The sequence below is a fragment of the Podarcis vaucheri genome, assembly GCF_965113315.1.
Source record: "Podarcis vaucheri genome assembly, chromosome: 3".
NCBI lineage: Eukaryota > Metazoa > Chordata > Lepidosauria > Squamata > Lacertidae > Podarcis > Podarcis vaucheri.
In genome coordinates, this window is record NC_138761.1 from 101926438 (window position 1) to 101946039 (window position 19602).

Genomic DNA, 19602 nt, shown 5'->3' on the forward strand with positions numbered 1-19602 from the left:
TATTTTTTTAACAAAATGTAGTGCTTGCAATAACCATATAACAGATGCAATTTTTGATGTAACAGGAGTAGTGGCTACAGGCACAAGCCACTAAAATTGTAATAAAAAGGAGCAGTAACATGTCCTGTTTTCTAATTAAGTGATAATAGTACTATTGAACTATTTTATGAGGCAATCATCCCATTCCCAAGTGGATAAACTATGAGGCTGAGAGCCAAGTGCTTTATCTCAAGCATGGCACTAGATTATTGCCTCGTAAAACAATGTAGCATTACTATCATGGCGATTATGTGGCTAGAATTAGTGTTGCTGGATCTTTTGGGACACATTAGATGTTTGCATCATCTAGGGGAAGTCTGATCACAATTACGTGCCACTCAGTTTTCATATGGGAGCCTGAACATTTGTACATATTAGATAGATGGAGTGACACAATGAAGATTGAAACAGAGGAGAACATGAACCATGCAGGCAGTTATCAAAGCTCTTTTTTTGGAAAGGTAAGGGAGAATCTCCTCATCTTAGTTACCTCACATTGTACATTACAGAGTGACATCAACAAAAAAGGGCATGTCCCTGACACCAAGCCACCTACAAGTTACATTTTGTTTGTTTGTTTGTTTACTTCTTACATTTATCTCCAAGGAGCAAAATGTGGTGTTGCGTGGCTATTCCCTCCCCCCCCACAGGTGGAATAAATAAAGACAATGGACACAGAATTTAGGTTAATGGGCGTAAATGGCCACAACTTTATTGATTACAGGTAAGAAGGGTATTGGCTTTAGGCATTGGCCCCTAACCGACTATCCGGTCTGACCGGGAAGGGTTAAACACCAGCAGGGGGAGCCACCCGAGATGCGTATCCCTAGGCGCTCCCCGAGGGGTTACCGCTCGGGGGCGCGCTTTAGGCCCTAGCCTCCGTAGGTTTCGGACGAGGCGTCGCCCCTCGGAGTCCTTTAACGAACTACCCTTCAAGCATTGGGGGAGGTGATGGCGTTCCTCCCCCCAACCTCATTTGCATGACAATACAATACCATACCCCGGCCAATGCCTACCGCCAAAACCAAGGGAGTTGTGACGATTTGCTACGAGGTAGGCGAAAAAACCAAGTGGCACCGAAAACCAGCCAATTCGCCAAATGGAAAAACTCCTACCAGGCCCCTTGCGGCGACCAGCCGAAGCCCATAGCAAGGTCAGTGGCAAAACCTAAAGGGCGGGTGGGTGGGAAACCGTGTCGGCTGCTAGGGAAAAAGGGGCGAGCCAAGGGCTGCCCCGACCTTAAGTGGCCTCTGGGAGGCCCGCCCCTGCCGCCAGCCGATTGGTTGGCGCTGCGGGGGATGCAAATTAAGGGAATTCCCTGACCCCGCGAGGCTGGCGCCAGCCTCGCGGGAGTGAGAGTGGGCAGGGTCGTGAGCCCGCAACCCCCCCTCCTCCTGAAGTTCGGAATGGGCATTCTCCTGCTCCTTATTTAATCCCGACAACAACCCTGTGAGGGAGCGACTGGCCCAAGTGTTGACATTTCTATTCCACCTTAAGGAACAGGCATGTTGTGTGTTCACATGCCTGTTTACATTCCAGCACAGCTTGCTGGGAACTTCCATTTGTATATAGCTTTTGCTGTTCTCTCCGAGATGACATGAGAGAGAGATGACATGTTTCTTTGTTCTGATTTATGTTTAAGAAATCTGTAGCTGTAGCATGACTTACGCCTCACGCCTACTTCTGTGTGCACAGTACACTCTGCGAATTGCGTGCCCTGGCTTTTGGGTCGCTGATTTACGTCAGTGCACGGGCCGATAGAAGGAGACGTCCGAGCTGGGCTTGCCAGCTGGCCTCCCAGCCCTCTGCATGCCGACACCAAGGTCACCCACTGAACTTCATGGCCAAGTGGCAATTTGCTGCCTTGACTGGACTTAACCATTCAGGGGGTCTTTTGTCCATCACTTTAAGCCTACACCATTAAACAAAAGGGAGGGGAGAGGCCAGGCAAGACTAAAAAAAGCTGAATATCAGTAAATTTAGGCTGCAGTTTTATACACATCAGGAAGTAAGGCTCATTGAACTCCATTGGACTTTTGAGTAGACCAACATGGATAGGCTTGTGCTGTCAGTAACACTTTGCTGTGCAAATCAAAGTTGTTCTGGAAAGCGATCAGCTCATCACAAACTAATTATGATGAAATAGAGGTTCACTCCCCTTCTGCATTTATTTTATAATTATTTATTTTTATATAATGATTTTAGATAACACAAAAAGCATATGAAGTGTTAAGGAAAGTGACACTGGATTTTGTTTTCAGGACAGAAGGTTTCAGCAAAGAAACAGAGGGGAGGGCAGGCAGGGAAGGAAGGAAGGAAGGAAGGAAGGAAGGAAGGAAGGAAGGAAGGAAGGAAAAAGAGAAGGAAGGACAGAATTAAGCTTCTTTTCCACATGTATAATTTTCAAACTGCTTGATCCCAGTCTCTTTTTGTTCTTTTTTTATAAAAAAATCTTTATTAATTTAAATTACACACATATACAAAGAATTTACAAAGAATTTACAATCTCATACTACAAAAAGAAAATTAAAGAAAAAACAATTAATAAAAAAGAAAAGAAGAAGGTACAGAAAAAAGAAAGAAGAAAAAGCAGATTTACGTGCATAAAAAACCTTAATCTTCCTAATTAATACTTAAATAAACTCATAAATAAAAAAGACTTCTGACAAAACGAGTCTTCCAATCATTCTCATTGTGCTGTTTATACTGTCATGTGTTTTTGCAGTTTTATATTCTTTAAGATTGTTCTCTTTTTGTTCATTCTAGTGTTCTTCACATCTCATCAATATTATTCAGATCTATTTGCTTGATTCACATTAAGGTTTGGCTACACATGCTGTCTATATTGAGAGGCAGGTCTCGTATCCTTTTCTCTTTCCCTTCTCTATAAAAGATCCCCGTGAACAGCTAGACTAGATCAGGCAATGTTTCCTGACATTGCTCTGTTCCAGGTAGATGAGGCTTGTGGGGGGCAGGAAAGTGTTTTGTTGTTGTTTCTAAGTCTCTGTTTAGCAGGCACCATTACAACAGACCTTTAAAAGCATAGTCTGCACATACACTGCGCTTTTTAATTGCCAAGTCTGCTTTAATAGCAACATAACAGCTCCCTTCTCCTTCTACCTAGCAGTAAGAAATCCTTGTAACAAAACAAAGATTGATTTTTTGGGGGTACGAACAGCTGGAGAAAGGCAAATATTTGGAGCCTACTTTGGGGGTGGGGAGAATGAGCATCTGTTTCAGCACAGTTTTAGCCAACGCTCTGCAGAAAAAGCACCAAGTACATTTTAAATGGATTTTTTAATGTTTCTAGATATTTCAGATATCCTAAATTGTTTCTATTTTTTTTTTAATGAATTGTATTGCCTTGCTACTTTGTTGTTTGCTGCCCTGGGCTTCTTTAAGTTAATAATAATAATAATAATAATACTGCGAAACTAATTGACAGACTAGCAAAGGAGATTGAACTCTCAGAGTATCAAGGAGAATAGAGGTTTAAAAAGAAAATACATTTCTAATTTTTAAAAAGTCCTGCAACCATTCATTAACTGTGAACTATAACGATGGTATAGCCAGGTTGCCATAGTCAGCCATGGGGACAGAAACATTATTTGCACTTGCTGTGCAGACAATTTAGTTTTCCCTGGGAAAAGAGTGGAGTGGAGTTTGGAATAGTGGAGATGGTTTGTTTGTTTAGATTTTTAAGCAAGTACTGAAATGTTGCTGGATTTTCATTTAATAGTGCCCTACTTGTATCAACCTAGACAGCATCTTAAAAAGCAGAGATATCACCTTGCCAACAAAGGTCCATATAGTTAAAGCTATGGTTTTCCCAGTAGTGATGTATGGAAGTGAGAGCTGGACCATAAAGAAGGCTGATCGCCGAAGAATTGATGCTTTTGAATTATGGTGCTGGAGGAGACTCTTGAGAGTCCCATGGACTGCAAGAAGATCAAACCTATCCATTCTTAAGGAAATCAGCCCCGAGTGCTCAATGGAAGGACAGATCGTGAAGCTGCGGCTCCAATACTTTGGCCACCTCACGAGAAGAGAAGACTCCCTGGAAAAGACCCTGATGTTGGGAAAGATGGAGGGCACAAGGAGAAGGGGATGACAGAGGATGAGATGGTTGGATAGTGTTCTCAAAGCTACCAGCATGAGTTTGACCAAACTGCAGGAGGCAGTGGAAGACAGGAGTGCCTGTCGTGCTCTGGTCCATGGGGTCACGAAGAGTCGGACACGACTAAACGACTAAACAACAACAACTTATATCAAACACTGACCCTACATGAAGACCACCAAGACCACAACTCTTCTTCATTTCAAGGAATCACAATATTGATATATTGATCTGACCAGGTTCTGGAGGAATTGTGAGGGGCGGGGGGGGGGTGAAGAAAAAACTGCTATTCCAATCAGGTGAAACTGGTGTATCATATGAGATCATTCCAAAGGACATACAAACGCTCCCTAGAAAACACGGTTGGCATCCATCTGTCTCAGAAGACAATGCAAGAGTACACCTTCATGGATGAAGTCAAACTGTTGGAGAGTTACAGCACCTGCTGTGACTGCAGAAATAAGGGAGAGGCATGTTTTGTTGCAGCTGGGGCAGATGAAGGTGTCCAGTTGTGCAGATGCACTGTGGCATTCAGGGAGGGATTTAGGTTTGATGAGGCCCTAGGCTGAAGGTCATGGGGCCCTTTATATGTCCAGCTGTCCTTTGTCAACAACAAATTGTCGCTGTTTTTTGTGTTGAATATACTGTATGCTATATGGTAATTTATGGAGCTAATAGGTATCTAAAGCCATTTGCACATAACAAAACATTTACCGTACTTTATCAAAGTAATTGTTGAACTGAAATACAATTAAGAAGTATATTAATAGTGAAATAATTATTAAGCTCTAACTTAAAATGATTTTTTTATTCAAAACAAACTTAAGAATGCAAACACATTGGCATTTGGCAATAACAAAAGTTCCTTTAGAAACACAATTTACAAAGACTCACAATCTAGTCTCTAGAAACTTGCTATAACATGAAATAATAATAGGTGTAAATATATGATGCAAACTACTAATAATTATAAACAGCAGAATGTAGGCACCATATATATTTTATATGATATTTTAGGGAGCAGGCTAGCAGGCGGGGTCCATTACTTATATCATAGGCGCCTACACAACACAAAACACTATTGCTGTATGTAGGTTTTATTTTATTTGATTTTTATCTTATATTCTGGAAATGTGCATCCAGGGTTTTTTCCTTAATTTTTTGGGGGCCCCCAAGAGAGTGGGGCCCTAAGCTATAGCTTGTTTAGCTTATACGTAAATCTGGCACTGGTGGCATTTATTCTTTCTGCACACCTCCCAGTGCTGTGGATACGTGACCTGATGGATTGTCTGCAAGGGACTCCCACAGTGGGGTTGATGTCGCCAGCCTTTATGTCATATTTGCAGACATCTTTGTAACACAGAGCTGGTCTGCCAATGGACCTAGTGCCTGAACCCAGTTCCCTGTAGAGCACGTCCTTGGAGATGCAGATGTGTTTTGAAGTGGTGCCACAGGAGAAGAAAGGAAGCTGCTTCAAGACTGGCTTGGAATATAGGATCAAAAGCTACTCCTCCATCTATATTACATCATCCTTAGAGCATCCACTGTTCTTGAGACCAGGTTAAAAACAAACGGCAAAAGGACAGGGAGTTCATCCCCCCCCCCCCCCGGTACAGCACCTTAAGCTCTAATTACAGAACCAGGCAACCAGAAAGTCTCCTATTGTGCTTGTTAAACTTTTCCAAACAGTTCATGTCATCTCACGTTCTCAGAAACCAAATTCAGAATCTTTATATAGCTTATAAATTGGTAAGAATAGCATGCTTTCTTTTCTTTTCTTTTCTTTACATAAATGCCCTCTTTCCTGACTTTTATATTTCTTCTGTCCTTCATCTTTACAAGAATTTGCTTTAAGATCGGCAGCCTCAGAGCAGAGAAATAAATGCAGATTGGAACAATGTTTATGACAGCATCAGGAACCACCATTTGTGTGAGATATCTTGCGTTATCCAACAGAAAAAATAGGCCAATAAAATGTGCACAACAGCATAAGAAGCTTATAAAAATATTCTGTATTTTTGCAGTTAATGTTTACCTTCCAGAACCTTTTTTGGAAGGACTTGGGATAGAAATGTACTGAGAAACCTGTCCCTGAAAATGAGAGATGGGCAAATCTGTCAATGCCAGTGTCTCATTTTTTTCAATCTTAAATTCAGTGATCCAGGTCAGTTTGTGATTTTTTAAAAAAGAGTTATTATGAAAATTAATCAGCATTTTAGTGGAAAATTTCTCCTAATATACACATTTTTTGATGCAATTTTACCCAATATAAGTATTTTTGCACCACAATTTTCCTTTAAACAATGCTTTTTTTATTTTTTCCCCATCAACATATGCATTTTTATGAACACTTTACCCTAGCATATGCATTTTTGTACACATTCTATGACCATATACACTGCACTGCAACATTTGGAGAAGTGCACATTTTGAAGGATGGCTGTGTGGAAAGTACAGATTAGGGAGTTCCGCTTTTAAATGTGAGCTGAACCAAATTTCCTTCCTATCACTACTGACCATGAATGAATCAGTGTTGGAAGAGACGGCACTCAAAAAGCCATCTAATCCAGCTCTCTGTACATGAAATCATATACAGGTTTCAGCCCACAAAATCCAGACCACAATATGCCACAGGTAGAGAACAGGTACACTGCAGTGAGATTCCTCAAAGCATATTTCTCCACACTCAGCACTGTCTTTGTATCATTTTGAGCCCTGTTTATTTGTCAATGCTGGCACATGTGCATGATGTACCTATTGAGTTCCATGTATTCAAGAACCTTCCTATTCAAATCAGAGCTGTCAGTTGCCATATACACTGCGTGTATAGATATGCCCTCAATACAAAAGTGAATTAGGAAGCTCCTCTGTATGTGAAACTTCAGGTCTCCTTTGTGCATAAGATGTTTTCCTACACTGAAACTATCTCAAAGCTCTGGACCATGGGTAGGCAAACTAAGACATGGGGCCAAATCTGACCCAATCGCCTTCTCAATCCCACCCGTGGATGGTCCAGGAAGCAGCATGTTTTTACATAAAAATGCATCTCTGGGTTATTTGTGGTGAAGGACATGATTTATGACCTCCTTATCTGATGAGATCTTTGGAGCAACAGAGATGCTTGAAAGAGTCAAAATGACAGCAGGAAAAATCCCTTTATTTTGTCATGACAAAAAATGGTACAGACACGCGTTTGCCCGATGTCTGCCCCCGAATTCTGAGCGAGCCAGCTCTTTATACATTTGCAGAATACAATACTACCTGATTTCTTGTAAACCACCTGATATCTTGTAAACCACCTGATTTCTGGGAAATCAAAAGTTATAGTAAGTTCCTATTACCATGTAAAGTCTTGGTTTCCCTCCTTCCTGCAATCTCCCTCCTCCATGCCATCTCCCACATCACAACGGCCATGTGCATTCCTGAGTTTGCTTAGCTCTTTGCAACCTTCAATAATAAACATTTGAGCCTGTTCCATCAATGCCAGCCTTGTTCTCCTGATGGATCTCTCCTCTCTAAGAAAGGCCTTTGGGGGGGGGTTGCTATGGCACTACAGTGGGGCATAGGAATTCGTTCATTATTATTTTTTCAAAGTATAGTCCCTACAAGGTCTGAGGGACAGTGGACCAGCCCCCCGCTGAAAAAGTTTGCTGACCCCTGCTCTGGACTGTAGTGCTTCTCTTGTAATACGAATCTTCATGGACATTTAAATGAGCTAAACTATCCTTGCTAAGGATTAAATGAGTCATTTTGAAAGGGAGATGGATGAAAACCCCATCCATTTTTCATGCCCCCATATTTTTTTGGTTCCTTTCCCACCTACTCATTTCATCCTTGATTTGTTCAATTCTTTGTTTTTTTAAAAAATAATATTTATTAAAAGTTTAAAGATTACAGAAAAAAGTAAAAAAAGAAGAAAAAATAAATAAACAATACAAATCAATACATTACAATACATGAAAAAAACCAAAAGACACAATACATCAAAACAAAAACAAAAGCAACAACAGTTAAAAACACATCCAATATTTCCATATCTTTATCTTTCATTAACTTGTTTCATCGACCTCCTCACAGCTCCCTTTTTTGTGTTCTAGTTATTAATTATTTCAGCAAATCCTTTCCATCTTTCACTGTTTTCTGTCATTTAATTGTCTTAATTTATTTTAACCTTATCTTACCATTAAAACCCTAAAGCTTATTTATACTTAACTCCTTATAACATTTCTACCAAAGCCGTGTAATTTCATTCCAACATTTTCTAACACTCATTAATTTTACAATATTTCTCTAAATAAATTTTAAACTTTTTTCCAATCTTCTTCCACCGTCTCTTCTCCCTGGTCTCGGATTCTGTCAGTCCTTTCTATCAATTCCATAAGGTCCATCAACCTGGTGATCTTCTGCCCGAGGCTCTTAACTCTTTTCCATGTCCCTTCTGCAGATCTTCTCCATATTTATACATGCACTTTACTTTATCTTCTGCTGATCTTATTCTTAATTTCCTTCCTTTGGCGCTGAGGAGTAGATCTCGGGGAAACTCCAACCTAGCAATGTCTTTATTCCTTCTCGACAGGTCAGCCCATTCTCCATAGTCAAAACTAAAGTCCAAAAGATATTTCCGAGCGTGTTTCAAAATCCCTCCGAAGCTAAAGGCCCCCACAACTCCAATCTCCCCCTGACCCAAGTCCAGGTCCCAAAAGCCAGAACATCCCTGCATAAGGGGATCTATCCAACTTCCCTTCTCCAATCCAAGCGGGACTCATTCCCTCCAAATCTGGCTTTCTCTAAATTCAATCGTAAAAGGCAACAGCTTATATTCATCAAATTGCCTCTGTAAGGCTCTCTCCACTTGTGTTACTTGAGGTTCAACAACAGCTTTCTCCCTCGTCTTCTCCACAGCTTGCCATGTCAAAGTAGATTCCTGAGTCGATTCCTGAATAGTTTCTGTATAGATATTCACTTTTTGTCCCAAGTCAGTCAGTTTTTGTCCCAAATTGTCAATTTTAATAGTCATCACATCCGTCTTCTCATGAAGCTGTTCCAATAAATCACTTATCTTGCAAAATGCAATCACTAAGGCTTCTTCTGTCGACATTCTTGTCCAAGGTCAGACTCTGATTCTCACGCTCTTTAATCTCTGCAGCTGGAAAATTCCCCAGCTCCACTCCTGCAACAGTTTCAAAGGCTCCCTCTAGAGGAAACAATTTCTAATTGTATCCGTCCTTTTAAACGCAGATCCAGCAACAAAGTTAGCTTTGATTTCCAGTTACTTTACTCCTTTTTAAGTGCAAAAGAAAACAATGGAAACAATGTATTTCTCTTATTTAGCTATCTCTCAACATACGTTTTATCCACAGTCTGAATTCTGTTGGCTGAATTCCTACCACACTGGTCCAGATACGCTAGCCAGCACATGTGAGAATTGCATTCTGGTTCCACTTAATCTTAATGACAACCAGTATTGCCTGTTTCTGCAAACAGGCAAGGTTTCAAGCTTACAATCAAGTCTGGCTGTTTTCCTGTCAAAACTGATGCTGTTGCTATTGTTAGCGTTGGAAGCACAATAAAATGATCTTACTAGTATTCTGTTCACAACACAACTTGTTAATCAGCGGCTAATCATACTGAAATAATGAATGCTAATTGCAATTAGGCAAATGTAATTATACTACAGTACAATATATTAGAGAATGAGATCAATACTTTCCCCAGTGGATACCAACCCCTGGAGGTGTGTAAGCTCCCGAAATTTCAATAAACAGTAATCCCAATAAACGTAAGTCCTCAGTGACTGAAACCCCAATTGTAAAGTTTCACTAACTTGGGCACTTCACCCCACACTTCTACTATTATTTGAGTTTATTTTATGGCACACATACACACATTAAACATAATAATAATAATAATACATAACCAACACTAAAACTTACAAAAAACAGAGAAAGACAACTAAAACGTTGTTACTTACAAAAAATTATACAAACAAATGAACATCAATAGATATGCCATACTTCATTTCTTATTTTCTTCCAATTGACTTCCTTCATCCTCAACACGGTTCTCTTTTCGTTTTTGGTAAACTGTTTCCTTCTTAATTCCTTCTTACCTCTTTTTCTTTCTATTTTTGACTTACATACCTTAATTTATTTTGCAGAAGTTAATCGAAACAAGTCCAAGTATTAATTTGAGGGCACTGCTTTTGATGATATTCTCTATATTTTTCCCAGTCTTTTTGAGATTTTTGTTATTTTTGAAATTTTTGGATGATCAAAAAATTCACCCCACAATTCTAAACAGACTTCTTTTTCTGAACATAATTGGTATTTTAGCTACCAACACTTTTGCAATATTATTTGATGTGTGGTCTAAACCACTGAGCCTAGGGCTTGCCGATTGGAAGGTCAGTGGTTCGAATTCCTGTAACGGGGTGATCTCCCGTTGCTTGGTCCCAGCTCCTGCCATCCTGGCAGTTCAAAAGCACACCAAGTGCAAGTAGATTAAAAGGTACCGCTCTGGCAGGAAGGTAAATGGCATTTCTGTGTGCTGCGATGGGGGTGAAGATGCTCCTTCAGGTATACAGGACCGAGGCCGTTTAGGGCTTTAAAGGTCAGCACCAAATCATCTACCACCTGAAGCATGTGGAGTGCTAGCGATGTCCTGATCTTGATAGTGTCAGGCTGTTGGCAAGGCTGATTTGTTGATTTTACAGCTCAACTATTTGTGTACACAGATTGTACACTCATTGAATGTAGTGTTTGAACACTCTTTCACCCGCTTCTTAATTAAGTAAAGGTATGTATGACAATTTGTAATATAATACCTTCTGTAGTAATTGATGTTAATGGTTTATAAGTTCATGAAGCTCTTTTCCAAGTAGTTACAAAAATCTAAAGAGTCCTTTTATGCTGTATATATGGAGTGCCCCATATATAAAGGGTAGGATCAGGAATAGTAAAATTACGTTTTGCTAGAAATTAACTGAATATGATGTAAACTAAAAAACAAAAAACAAAGAGAAAGTATCTTTCTTATCCATCTGAAACTCCCCCCCCCCTTTCGTCCTTCATCGTGACCCAAAAATGTCCTTGCTGCCTTCATCAGGAATTGTGACAGGGTTTGCAGCTTTCAGAATCAGATCCTATCCTCTGGGTACCAGAATGAGATGTTTTATCTTGAGCATCTTGGTTCATTACCATTAGCAGAGCAGCGGCTGTTCGGCTGCCAGGTATCTGGAGACAACAGCACTGGCAATATCCCAAAATAAATGCTGCTTAAGCAAAATCACACCTTCTTTATATACTCTGATTACTATACGTACCTGAAGATGCCTTTACAGTAGCATAAATCTTGACAAGTTACGTGGCACAAAAGTTGTTTCACAGTGGGATATCGTTTGGTGTTTGCTTCTAGAAGTGGAATAGGACCCTTAAGTGAAAATAGGGTCAACATCATAGCTCTCTTATCATGTCAGAATTATGACAGCATTCCAGCGGAAAGTTCTCTCCATTTCTCTCTGTTTGTTTGCCCCCCCCTTCTCCCCCATCCCATGAGCCATCAGAATCATGCATACCAAAAGATGCAGGGAGTCAGATCAGATCACAGGATACTTATGAGATAGTGTTACTAGAACTTCACATTCCACAATACAGTGGTACCTCGGGTTAAGAACTTAATTCGTTCTGGAGGTCTGTTCTGAACCTGAAACTGCTCTTAACCTGAGGTACCACTTTAGCTAATGGGGCCTCCCACTGCTGCTGCACTGCCATTGTGAGATTTCTGTTCTCATCCTGAAGCAAAGTTCTTAACCTGAGGTACTATTTTTGGATTAGCGGAGTCTGTAACCTGAAGCATCTGTAACCTGAAGCATCTGTAACCCGAGGTACCACTGTAAATTGAAACCACATTTCATTTACCGTATTTTTTGCTCTATAAGACTCACTTTTTCCCTCTTAAAAAGTAAGGGGAAATGTGTGTGCGTCTTATGGAGCGAATGCAGGCTGTGCAGCTATCCCAGAAGCCAGAACAGCAAGAGGGATTGCTGCTTTCACTGTGCAGTGATCCCTCTTGCTGTTCTGGCTTCTGAGATTCAGAAACTTTTTTTTCTTGTTTTCCTCCTCGAAAACTAGGAGCATCTTGTGGTCTGATGCGTCTTATAGAGCAAAAAATACGGTAATTGATTCTCATTTTGCTCTCTATGTAAACCAAAGGTCTTTCCGCAAACTTACCCACATGACAATTAAATGCAATCTATGTGATTGAGTAAATGGGAACACCCTTCTCTCTATGTACAGGGCAGCAGATGACATTGGCACAACATGCATATGGCTGTAAGTCCTCAAGTCCAGTTTGTGCGAACTTTTTTGAATGAACTCGTATTTATGAATGGGTGAGCTTATTCACATACATGCCTTTTTAGAGAGAGAGCCACATCACGTGCTCCTTCGTACATTCAGTAGGCGGAGTTACCTCCTAATTCACAATGCATAGCGGATCCCTGGACTCATGCAGTAGTATCTTATCATTCAGTAGCATTCCTCCCCCTTCAAGTATAGTCCTTGTGTCATTGAACACAGCGCTGCTGTGCCACTGAAAACATGGCAGGCGAGGATAGCCCTCATTCACTCCTGGCAGGCTTAAGGTGCAACTGCATGCAAATCAAGCTAGATTAGCACCGGCATCACCTTGGCAAAGTTGTCGCTGTGAAGGCAGATGAGAAGGCACATTGGCCAGGTCAGGCCGTGTTTGTTGCAGGCACATTTTCTTAACTAGGGTTGCTGCCCATCAAGACAAGTTCCACTCCAGAAGTTTTGTCCTCCAGTTTAAAGCAGGGATGGGGAATCTGTGGCTTTCCAGACATTCTTGGTTACAACTCCCATCATGTCTGACCATTGGCCATGCTGATGGGAGGTGGCACCCAACAGAATATGGAAAGCTACAGGTTCCCCTGTCTCTGTCTTGAAGGATTCTCTGGTGAAACTGCGTTGCTGTGTAACTTGTACATGCTAATCCTCAATCTGGATATCTCTTGGCTGTGAAATGAAAATTCTGTGGGTCTAAACACTTCTATTTTCTCCCATTACTGCTGATAATATAAATCCTTGATTAGTGTCAAATGGATCTTACATTAGAAGCTAATTGTACATTCTGCTTTATAGGATACTCTGATGTGTAAGGAATTTACATAATTAAACATCTTGACTACATTAATGGGAAGTAGCTGCAGAAGTATCTCACAAGCAAGAAGGAGGAGAAGCAGAAAAGAAATCCACAGAATCCACACAGCTCAGGAATTAAAGGAGTTTCTATGTCAGAGCAACTTATTCTCTGTGCCGATCAGATAGAAATCTCAGCCGCTATTTTTAGTCACCTTTTTTCCTCCCCAAAGGCTAACTTACACAAAACACAAATACTCCGTTCCAGCCATTGCTTGCTCAGTACAGGATTTCTGAGAAGAGCTCAGCGCTTGGGGATTTTCTCTTACCTCCGGTAGGGTTAATCTGCTGGGTGCTGTCGACAATGTTCTGCTGTTTGCTGAAGAATGTTGCTGCTACATACAGAGTGCATTGCAAAGTTGTTTGGGCTTTTGAAAAGAATGCATCCTGAAACCTGCATTTCTAATCTTATCTCTGGGACCGTCAGAGTCATACCATAGCAGGCATCATTTACATTACTTAGCTTTGACTCCAAAATTCACAGTTGGGCAATGCTTTATTGGGGCTAACCGACATGTCACGAAGGTGTGGCAAGCAGTGGAGGGCTCCATATCTCCTTACCTCACCTGCCTGCCTACTTGCTTAGAACAGGTCCAGCGGGGGGGGGGGTGTTCCTTATGTGTTTACATTGTACAACTCAGCAGAAAGGAGGATGGGGTCAAATTTATAATTAGTTGGCTCTGGCTTCACCTGTCATTAGGTGCTGCTCCGCCTACTCTTGGTCTCTATGCATTCTGTTCCACCTGTCCCAATGAGACAAACTTTCAAGTCTTTCAGAATTCTTTGGGAAGAGTGTAACACAAATCAGAGGTGAGGGGGATAATGAAGAAAAAATGAAGAACCAGGCAGAGGGCCTTCTTGGTAGTGGTGCCCATCCTGTGAAACGCCCTCCTGTCAAATGTCAAGGAAATAAACAACTGCTGACTTTTAGAAGACATCTGAAGGCAGCCCTGTTTCGGGAGGTTTTTAATGTTTGATCTTTTATCATGTTTTTAATCTTCTGTTGTGAGCCACCCAGAGGGGCTGGGGAAACCCAGCCAGATGGGCAGTGTGTAAATATTTTTTTATTATTATATTATTAAAATTTAAAAATACTAAAAGCATACAAAAAGTAGACTGGATGTTGTAATTACAGTGGTGCCTCGCAAGACGAAATTAATCCATTCCGCGAGTCTTTTCGTCTTGCAGTTTTTTCGTCTTGCGAAGCACGGCTATTAGCGGCTTAGCGGCTATTAGCGGCTTAGCGGCTATTAGCGGCTTAGCGGCTATTAACGGCTTAGTGGCTTAGCGGCTTTAAGAAAAAGGAAACAAACTCTCAAGAACTCGCAAGACATTTCATCTTGCGAAGCAAGCACATAGGGAAATTTGTCTTGCGGAACGACTCAAAAAACGGAAAACTCTTTCGTCTTGCGCGTTTTTCGTCTTGCGAGGTACCACTGTATGAAGTCAACTTGCAGACTCTGTTCTAAGATGGAGATTGCAGGCTGACTAAGTCCCTTGCAGATGATGCAGATATCAGGATGCATACCTATAATTCCAGGTTCATAAATTTTCTGAGGAATTAGAGCCTGGCTTGTAACCCAGATCTGTCCCTAATCTTAAATGAGACACACAGATTTCTGGGGCAGGCAGAGAGCAGAGCTCAGAGTATCCATCAGTTGAAATTCAACTGAGTGCATGACCTACAGTTTAATTTGAAACAGAAACTTGAAAAGATATAGAAATGAAATGTACTGCAGTGTAATGCAACAGATTTTAGCCTCACTGCTATATGGACATTAAAACTGCTTTTCTGCAGTAAAAAAAAATATTGTCACACTGTGAACTAAGAGTTGCTAGCTGCAGTTACATGCAGTCAGCCCAAAACATGGACAAAAATACAGGTGCTCACACAAAAAAGTAAAATCAAAACATATCCACTCTATTTTTACAAAGTAACTATTACAAAGTCTTACTACTGTTGCTAACTTTCTGCCCACAACCAATCCTCATAAGCTGCTTTAACAAACAGTCTAAGGTTGGATGTGGTGAGGAAACTTTCCACATAATAAGGAAAGTTAATATGAATGGTTTTATAGGTGCCATTTAATTTTTATATGGAGATGTTTTAAAAAGCAAGAACCCCTGTTGGTGTGTTGGCAAGCAATATATCATATATAAAAGCAAGCAGGGCCCCAATCCTGCAGGTGTTGCTACCACTGCTGCCTCTTCCTTCCCTTGGCCAGTAACTAGACTTGGGGCACAGATATCAGCAGTGGGCATTCCTGGATCCCCAGTGGAACACTATCAATCCCAAAATCCATAGGAAGGGGGGGGACAACACAAAATTCTCCTGGGGCCCTGAGAATTCCTGCCTCCACTGCCTTTGCTGTCCCATTCTCAGAGATAACCTTTTGGGCACTGGTAGAGACAGCAGCACCAGAGGCAATGGAGCTCTTGCCATAGCTGTCAACGTTTCCCCCTTTTTAACGGAAATTCCCTTATTCAGAATAGGATTCCTCACAAGAAAAGGGAAAAGTTGACAGCTATGGCTCTTGCAAGTGCTCAGATTGGATTCCTGCAGAAACTTCCGCCATTTGGGATGTTGGTGTATCCCTCATTTCCTATGAAGTGAAATTTAAAAGTGAATCTTGCAGTTTTATGCACCTGAGAAATCTCCGAGGAATTTCAGAGTAAGCCAAGAGCATTTCAGAAAGGCCAGTGACTTTACTGCAACACCCTAGCTACTAAGGTGACCTGCATGTGCGTTGCCAAAGCATCACCGGGTATTTCAGCTCTGGATCCAAGACCTAGAGTCCAGAGCAGAGTTCAGTAAAGGCTCTTGAGATAGCAATTAGATTGAAAAAGCTGCCTTCAAATATTGACCTAATGTATTTAGTTGCTTTGATCTTCAGTATTAGATGGGTCCAAGGCTTCATATATTCATGGGTTAATGCTTTAAGTAGTTCACAGATTGACCTTTCGTGACCGCAAAGCCAGAAAAATAACTGGCTTAAGTTGCAGGTGTGAAACCATTGCAAACCATTCTATTTGATCTACAGGAAACCAATCGTTCTTTGGGAAAAGGTCATTAGCTGTTAGAAATAAGCAAAAGCAGCTCACATTTTGCTTTTTTTCTCTGAAATAAAATGCCTATCTCGCATACTATTGATTTTCATTAGGTATGAGAAGCTGGCAGCTATGCATATTTTACCATGGTGAAAAAGACCAAGAGCAGTCAAAAAACACTGGAGTTTAGAATCTTGACAGTGTTGTGCTTTGACTAGGCCTAGAAGTCTAGAGTCAACTCAGTGATGAGGAATGGACAGTCCAAGGAATGTTCAGTCAGTATGAGTCGCCAAAGCATATTTATGGATTCAGAGCTCTATTGCCTCATTCTGTCACTTGATCCCTGCTGAGTCAGCTGCCATAACATGCCCTGGCTATCTTCACTGGTGTCTCCACAGCTCAGCAGAGTGGGCCGCCTCCATTCTCTTCAGAAGTTTTTTATGGTGGCATTGCAAGTAAGGTCTTGCCTCTAGAATCCTTGCTTATTACCACCAAATCTAGCCGTATGCAGTCACATGACTTTGTTTCACAAACCATTATTTCTTTTCACTATTATACAGAAGAAGAATATCTAGGTATTTGTATGATGTGAAGGCAGGGCAAAATTTATAATGAAGTGTGTGATTCATTCATCTCTTTCTTTGGGCGACCACCTTCATTATCTAAGAAGCCCATCATTTCTGACCATTGCTCATTCTTCTTCCTCTGTCAAGATTAGGATGGATGGATCCGTCTGTTTTATAGTTCCCTCATTTTCACATATTTCCCATATTAAATTCAGCTCTCTAATTTTCTACAGCAATCTGTGAATTTAGTTTCTTTTAAAATCTTCGCAAGTATTTTTTTTATCATTTTAGTGACAATTTTCAGCATTTCTCCAAATGAAACATTTCTGTATGTGATTTTCTCCAGCATACACATATTTGCAGTTCCCCCTAATTTATTGCATTACTGTATGTTATTTTCACTAGCATGTGTATTCTTATGCACACTAGCATTTGCATTTTTGTACATCTTACTTAGCTGAGAACTGCACTGCAAAATTTAGAAAAGTGGAGATTTCAAACAATGGCGGTGTTTCAGTTTGCATCTCGTTACTGAAAGTGTGAATGTGAACTGACTCCCTCATCCCAGGGGATCACGTTTGCCAGTGGCAAGCTTGGCCATAGAACTGTCAAATCACCGTTCCAACTAAAACATGTTATTGTTTCCTACAATGACAACAAAATACAACATATCAAGATTAAAGAAGGAATAATGCACCTTGATTATTATGTGGAAAGCATGTTGCGCCTTAATTGTGTTGGGAACTGGCAGCTGTAGCCCATTCTTTCAGCCATAGTGGAAGTGATAAGGAACAAGATCTATCAACAAAAGCACACATAGTCCCTGGGCGATTGGATACCCACAGTAACAACAAGCATGCCATTATTATATACAACATTAGCATCGCAGACATGAAGAAAAGCAAGTTAGGGAACAAAAACCCTGAGACCAGAGGACCCGTATCCCAAGAATAATCCTTGGAGTAAATTTATTTCTTTACATGTGCTGCATTCCTCACCCCTATTTACCCAGGAGCAAGCCCCAGTGAATTGAACCGGACTTACTTCTGAGTAAGCATGGATAGAAGTATGTTGTCACCCACTTATTTGCTTCAACAATTTTTATTTCACTTTCGTCCAAAGATTTCTGGATGACTGATACACAAACAGATGGAGCACTCTCATCAAAACATATACAGGTCAAAGATCTAGCACAGGCATCCCCAAACTCGGCCCTCCAGATGTTTTGGGACTACATTTCCCATCATCCCTGACCACTAGTCCTGATAGCTAGGGATGATGGGAGTTGTAGTCCCAAAACATCTGGAGGGCCGAGTTTGGGGATGCCTGATCTAGCACCAGCAAAATCTTTATGTGTGTGTGTAAATGTTGAAAAGGCAGAGTGCTCTGATGCAACACTCCCCCCATATCATTAATCTTATCAAAACGCTTTGACCTTTCCTTAGAATTTTGCCCCAGATATTTTGCCTGTGCAGAATCCTTCGATTTCACCCTGGATTTGGGGGATTCTGAATCACTTTGGGACCCTACCCACCTAGAGCAGGCTCCCTGCTACCGATTTTTCCTGTACAAAATGTGGAGGGTGGCAGGGCCAGGAGATGTGGAATCAGGAAGGACTTGAGGGTGATAGTGGGTCCAGTGTGCACATGCCCTCGCCCCCCTCATGTGATGAGGGTGAATGCCTTAGATCCCCACTTTCCAAGTGGATTCTTCGTAACAGCAGCAAAGACACGCTTAATGTTAACCATCCCAAAGAAATTCCATGATTGGAAGCATACAGTTCATTTTGTGGTGCTTTTGTGGTGCATGGACCTGACTTTACTTGTGCATTTCAGCAAAACAGCTCCTAAATATGACTACTAAATAGTGGGTTTAAAAGGTGCATTACTGAGCATATATTAACTCATATATATTGAGCATATATTAACTTGCTGAAAACAAGACTTCTGTAGCACCATGAACAGTGATCAAAAGTAGCTGCTGAAATCTTCTTCTTCTCCTTCTCCTCCTCCTCCTCCTCCTCCTCCTCCTCCTCCTCCTTCTTCTTCACATTTTTTTGAGCTGCCTATTTGCCTTCATGCAGTCTGTTGTCCGTTGTTGTTTAGTCGTTTAGTCGTGTCTGACCCCATGGACCAGAGCACGCCAGGCACTCCTGTCTTCCACTGCCTCCAGCAGTTTGGTCAAACTCACGTTAGTAACTTTGAGAACACTGTCCAACCATCTCGTCCTGTTGTCTAGCATCATATTAATGGCATGAAAGCCAGCATATTAAAAAAGTCACAGTCTGCTTAAAACAAGGCTGAACAGAAACCTGTTCCTTAAGATGCATAACACTCCTGACCTTTGTTGGTAACCTGTTTTCTCTTCTTCTTTTTCATATATCTGCAAGTTGTTTCCTGTCTTTAAATCATAGCACTTTCTCTGTGCACTACCAAACGCTTGGGGCAAATGAATGCTTTGTATTTTAGTGAATTCCCAAAAAATCTACTCAGACAACCAGCACACTAGCTGAATAAGGAGATGCTGCTGGAATCAAATGAGGCACTAAGGACGACACTAGGAGATCTGCACAATCCTTGTGTCTTTCCCCTTTCAATACAAATACGCAAGCAAGCAC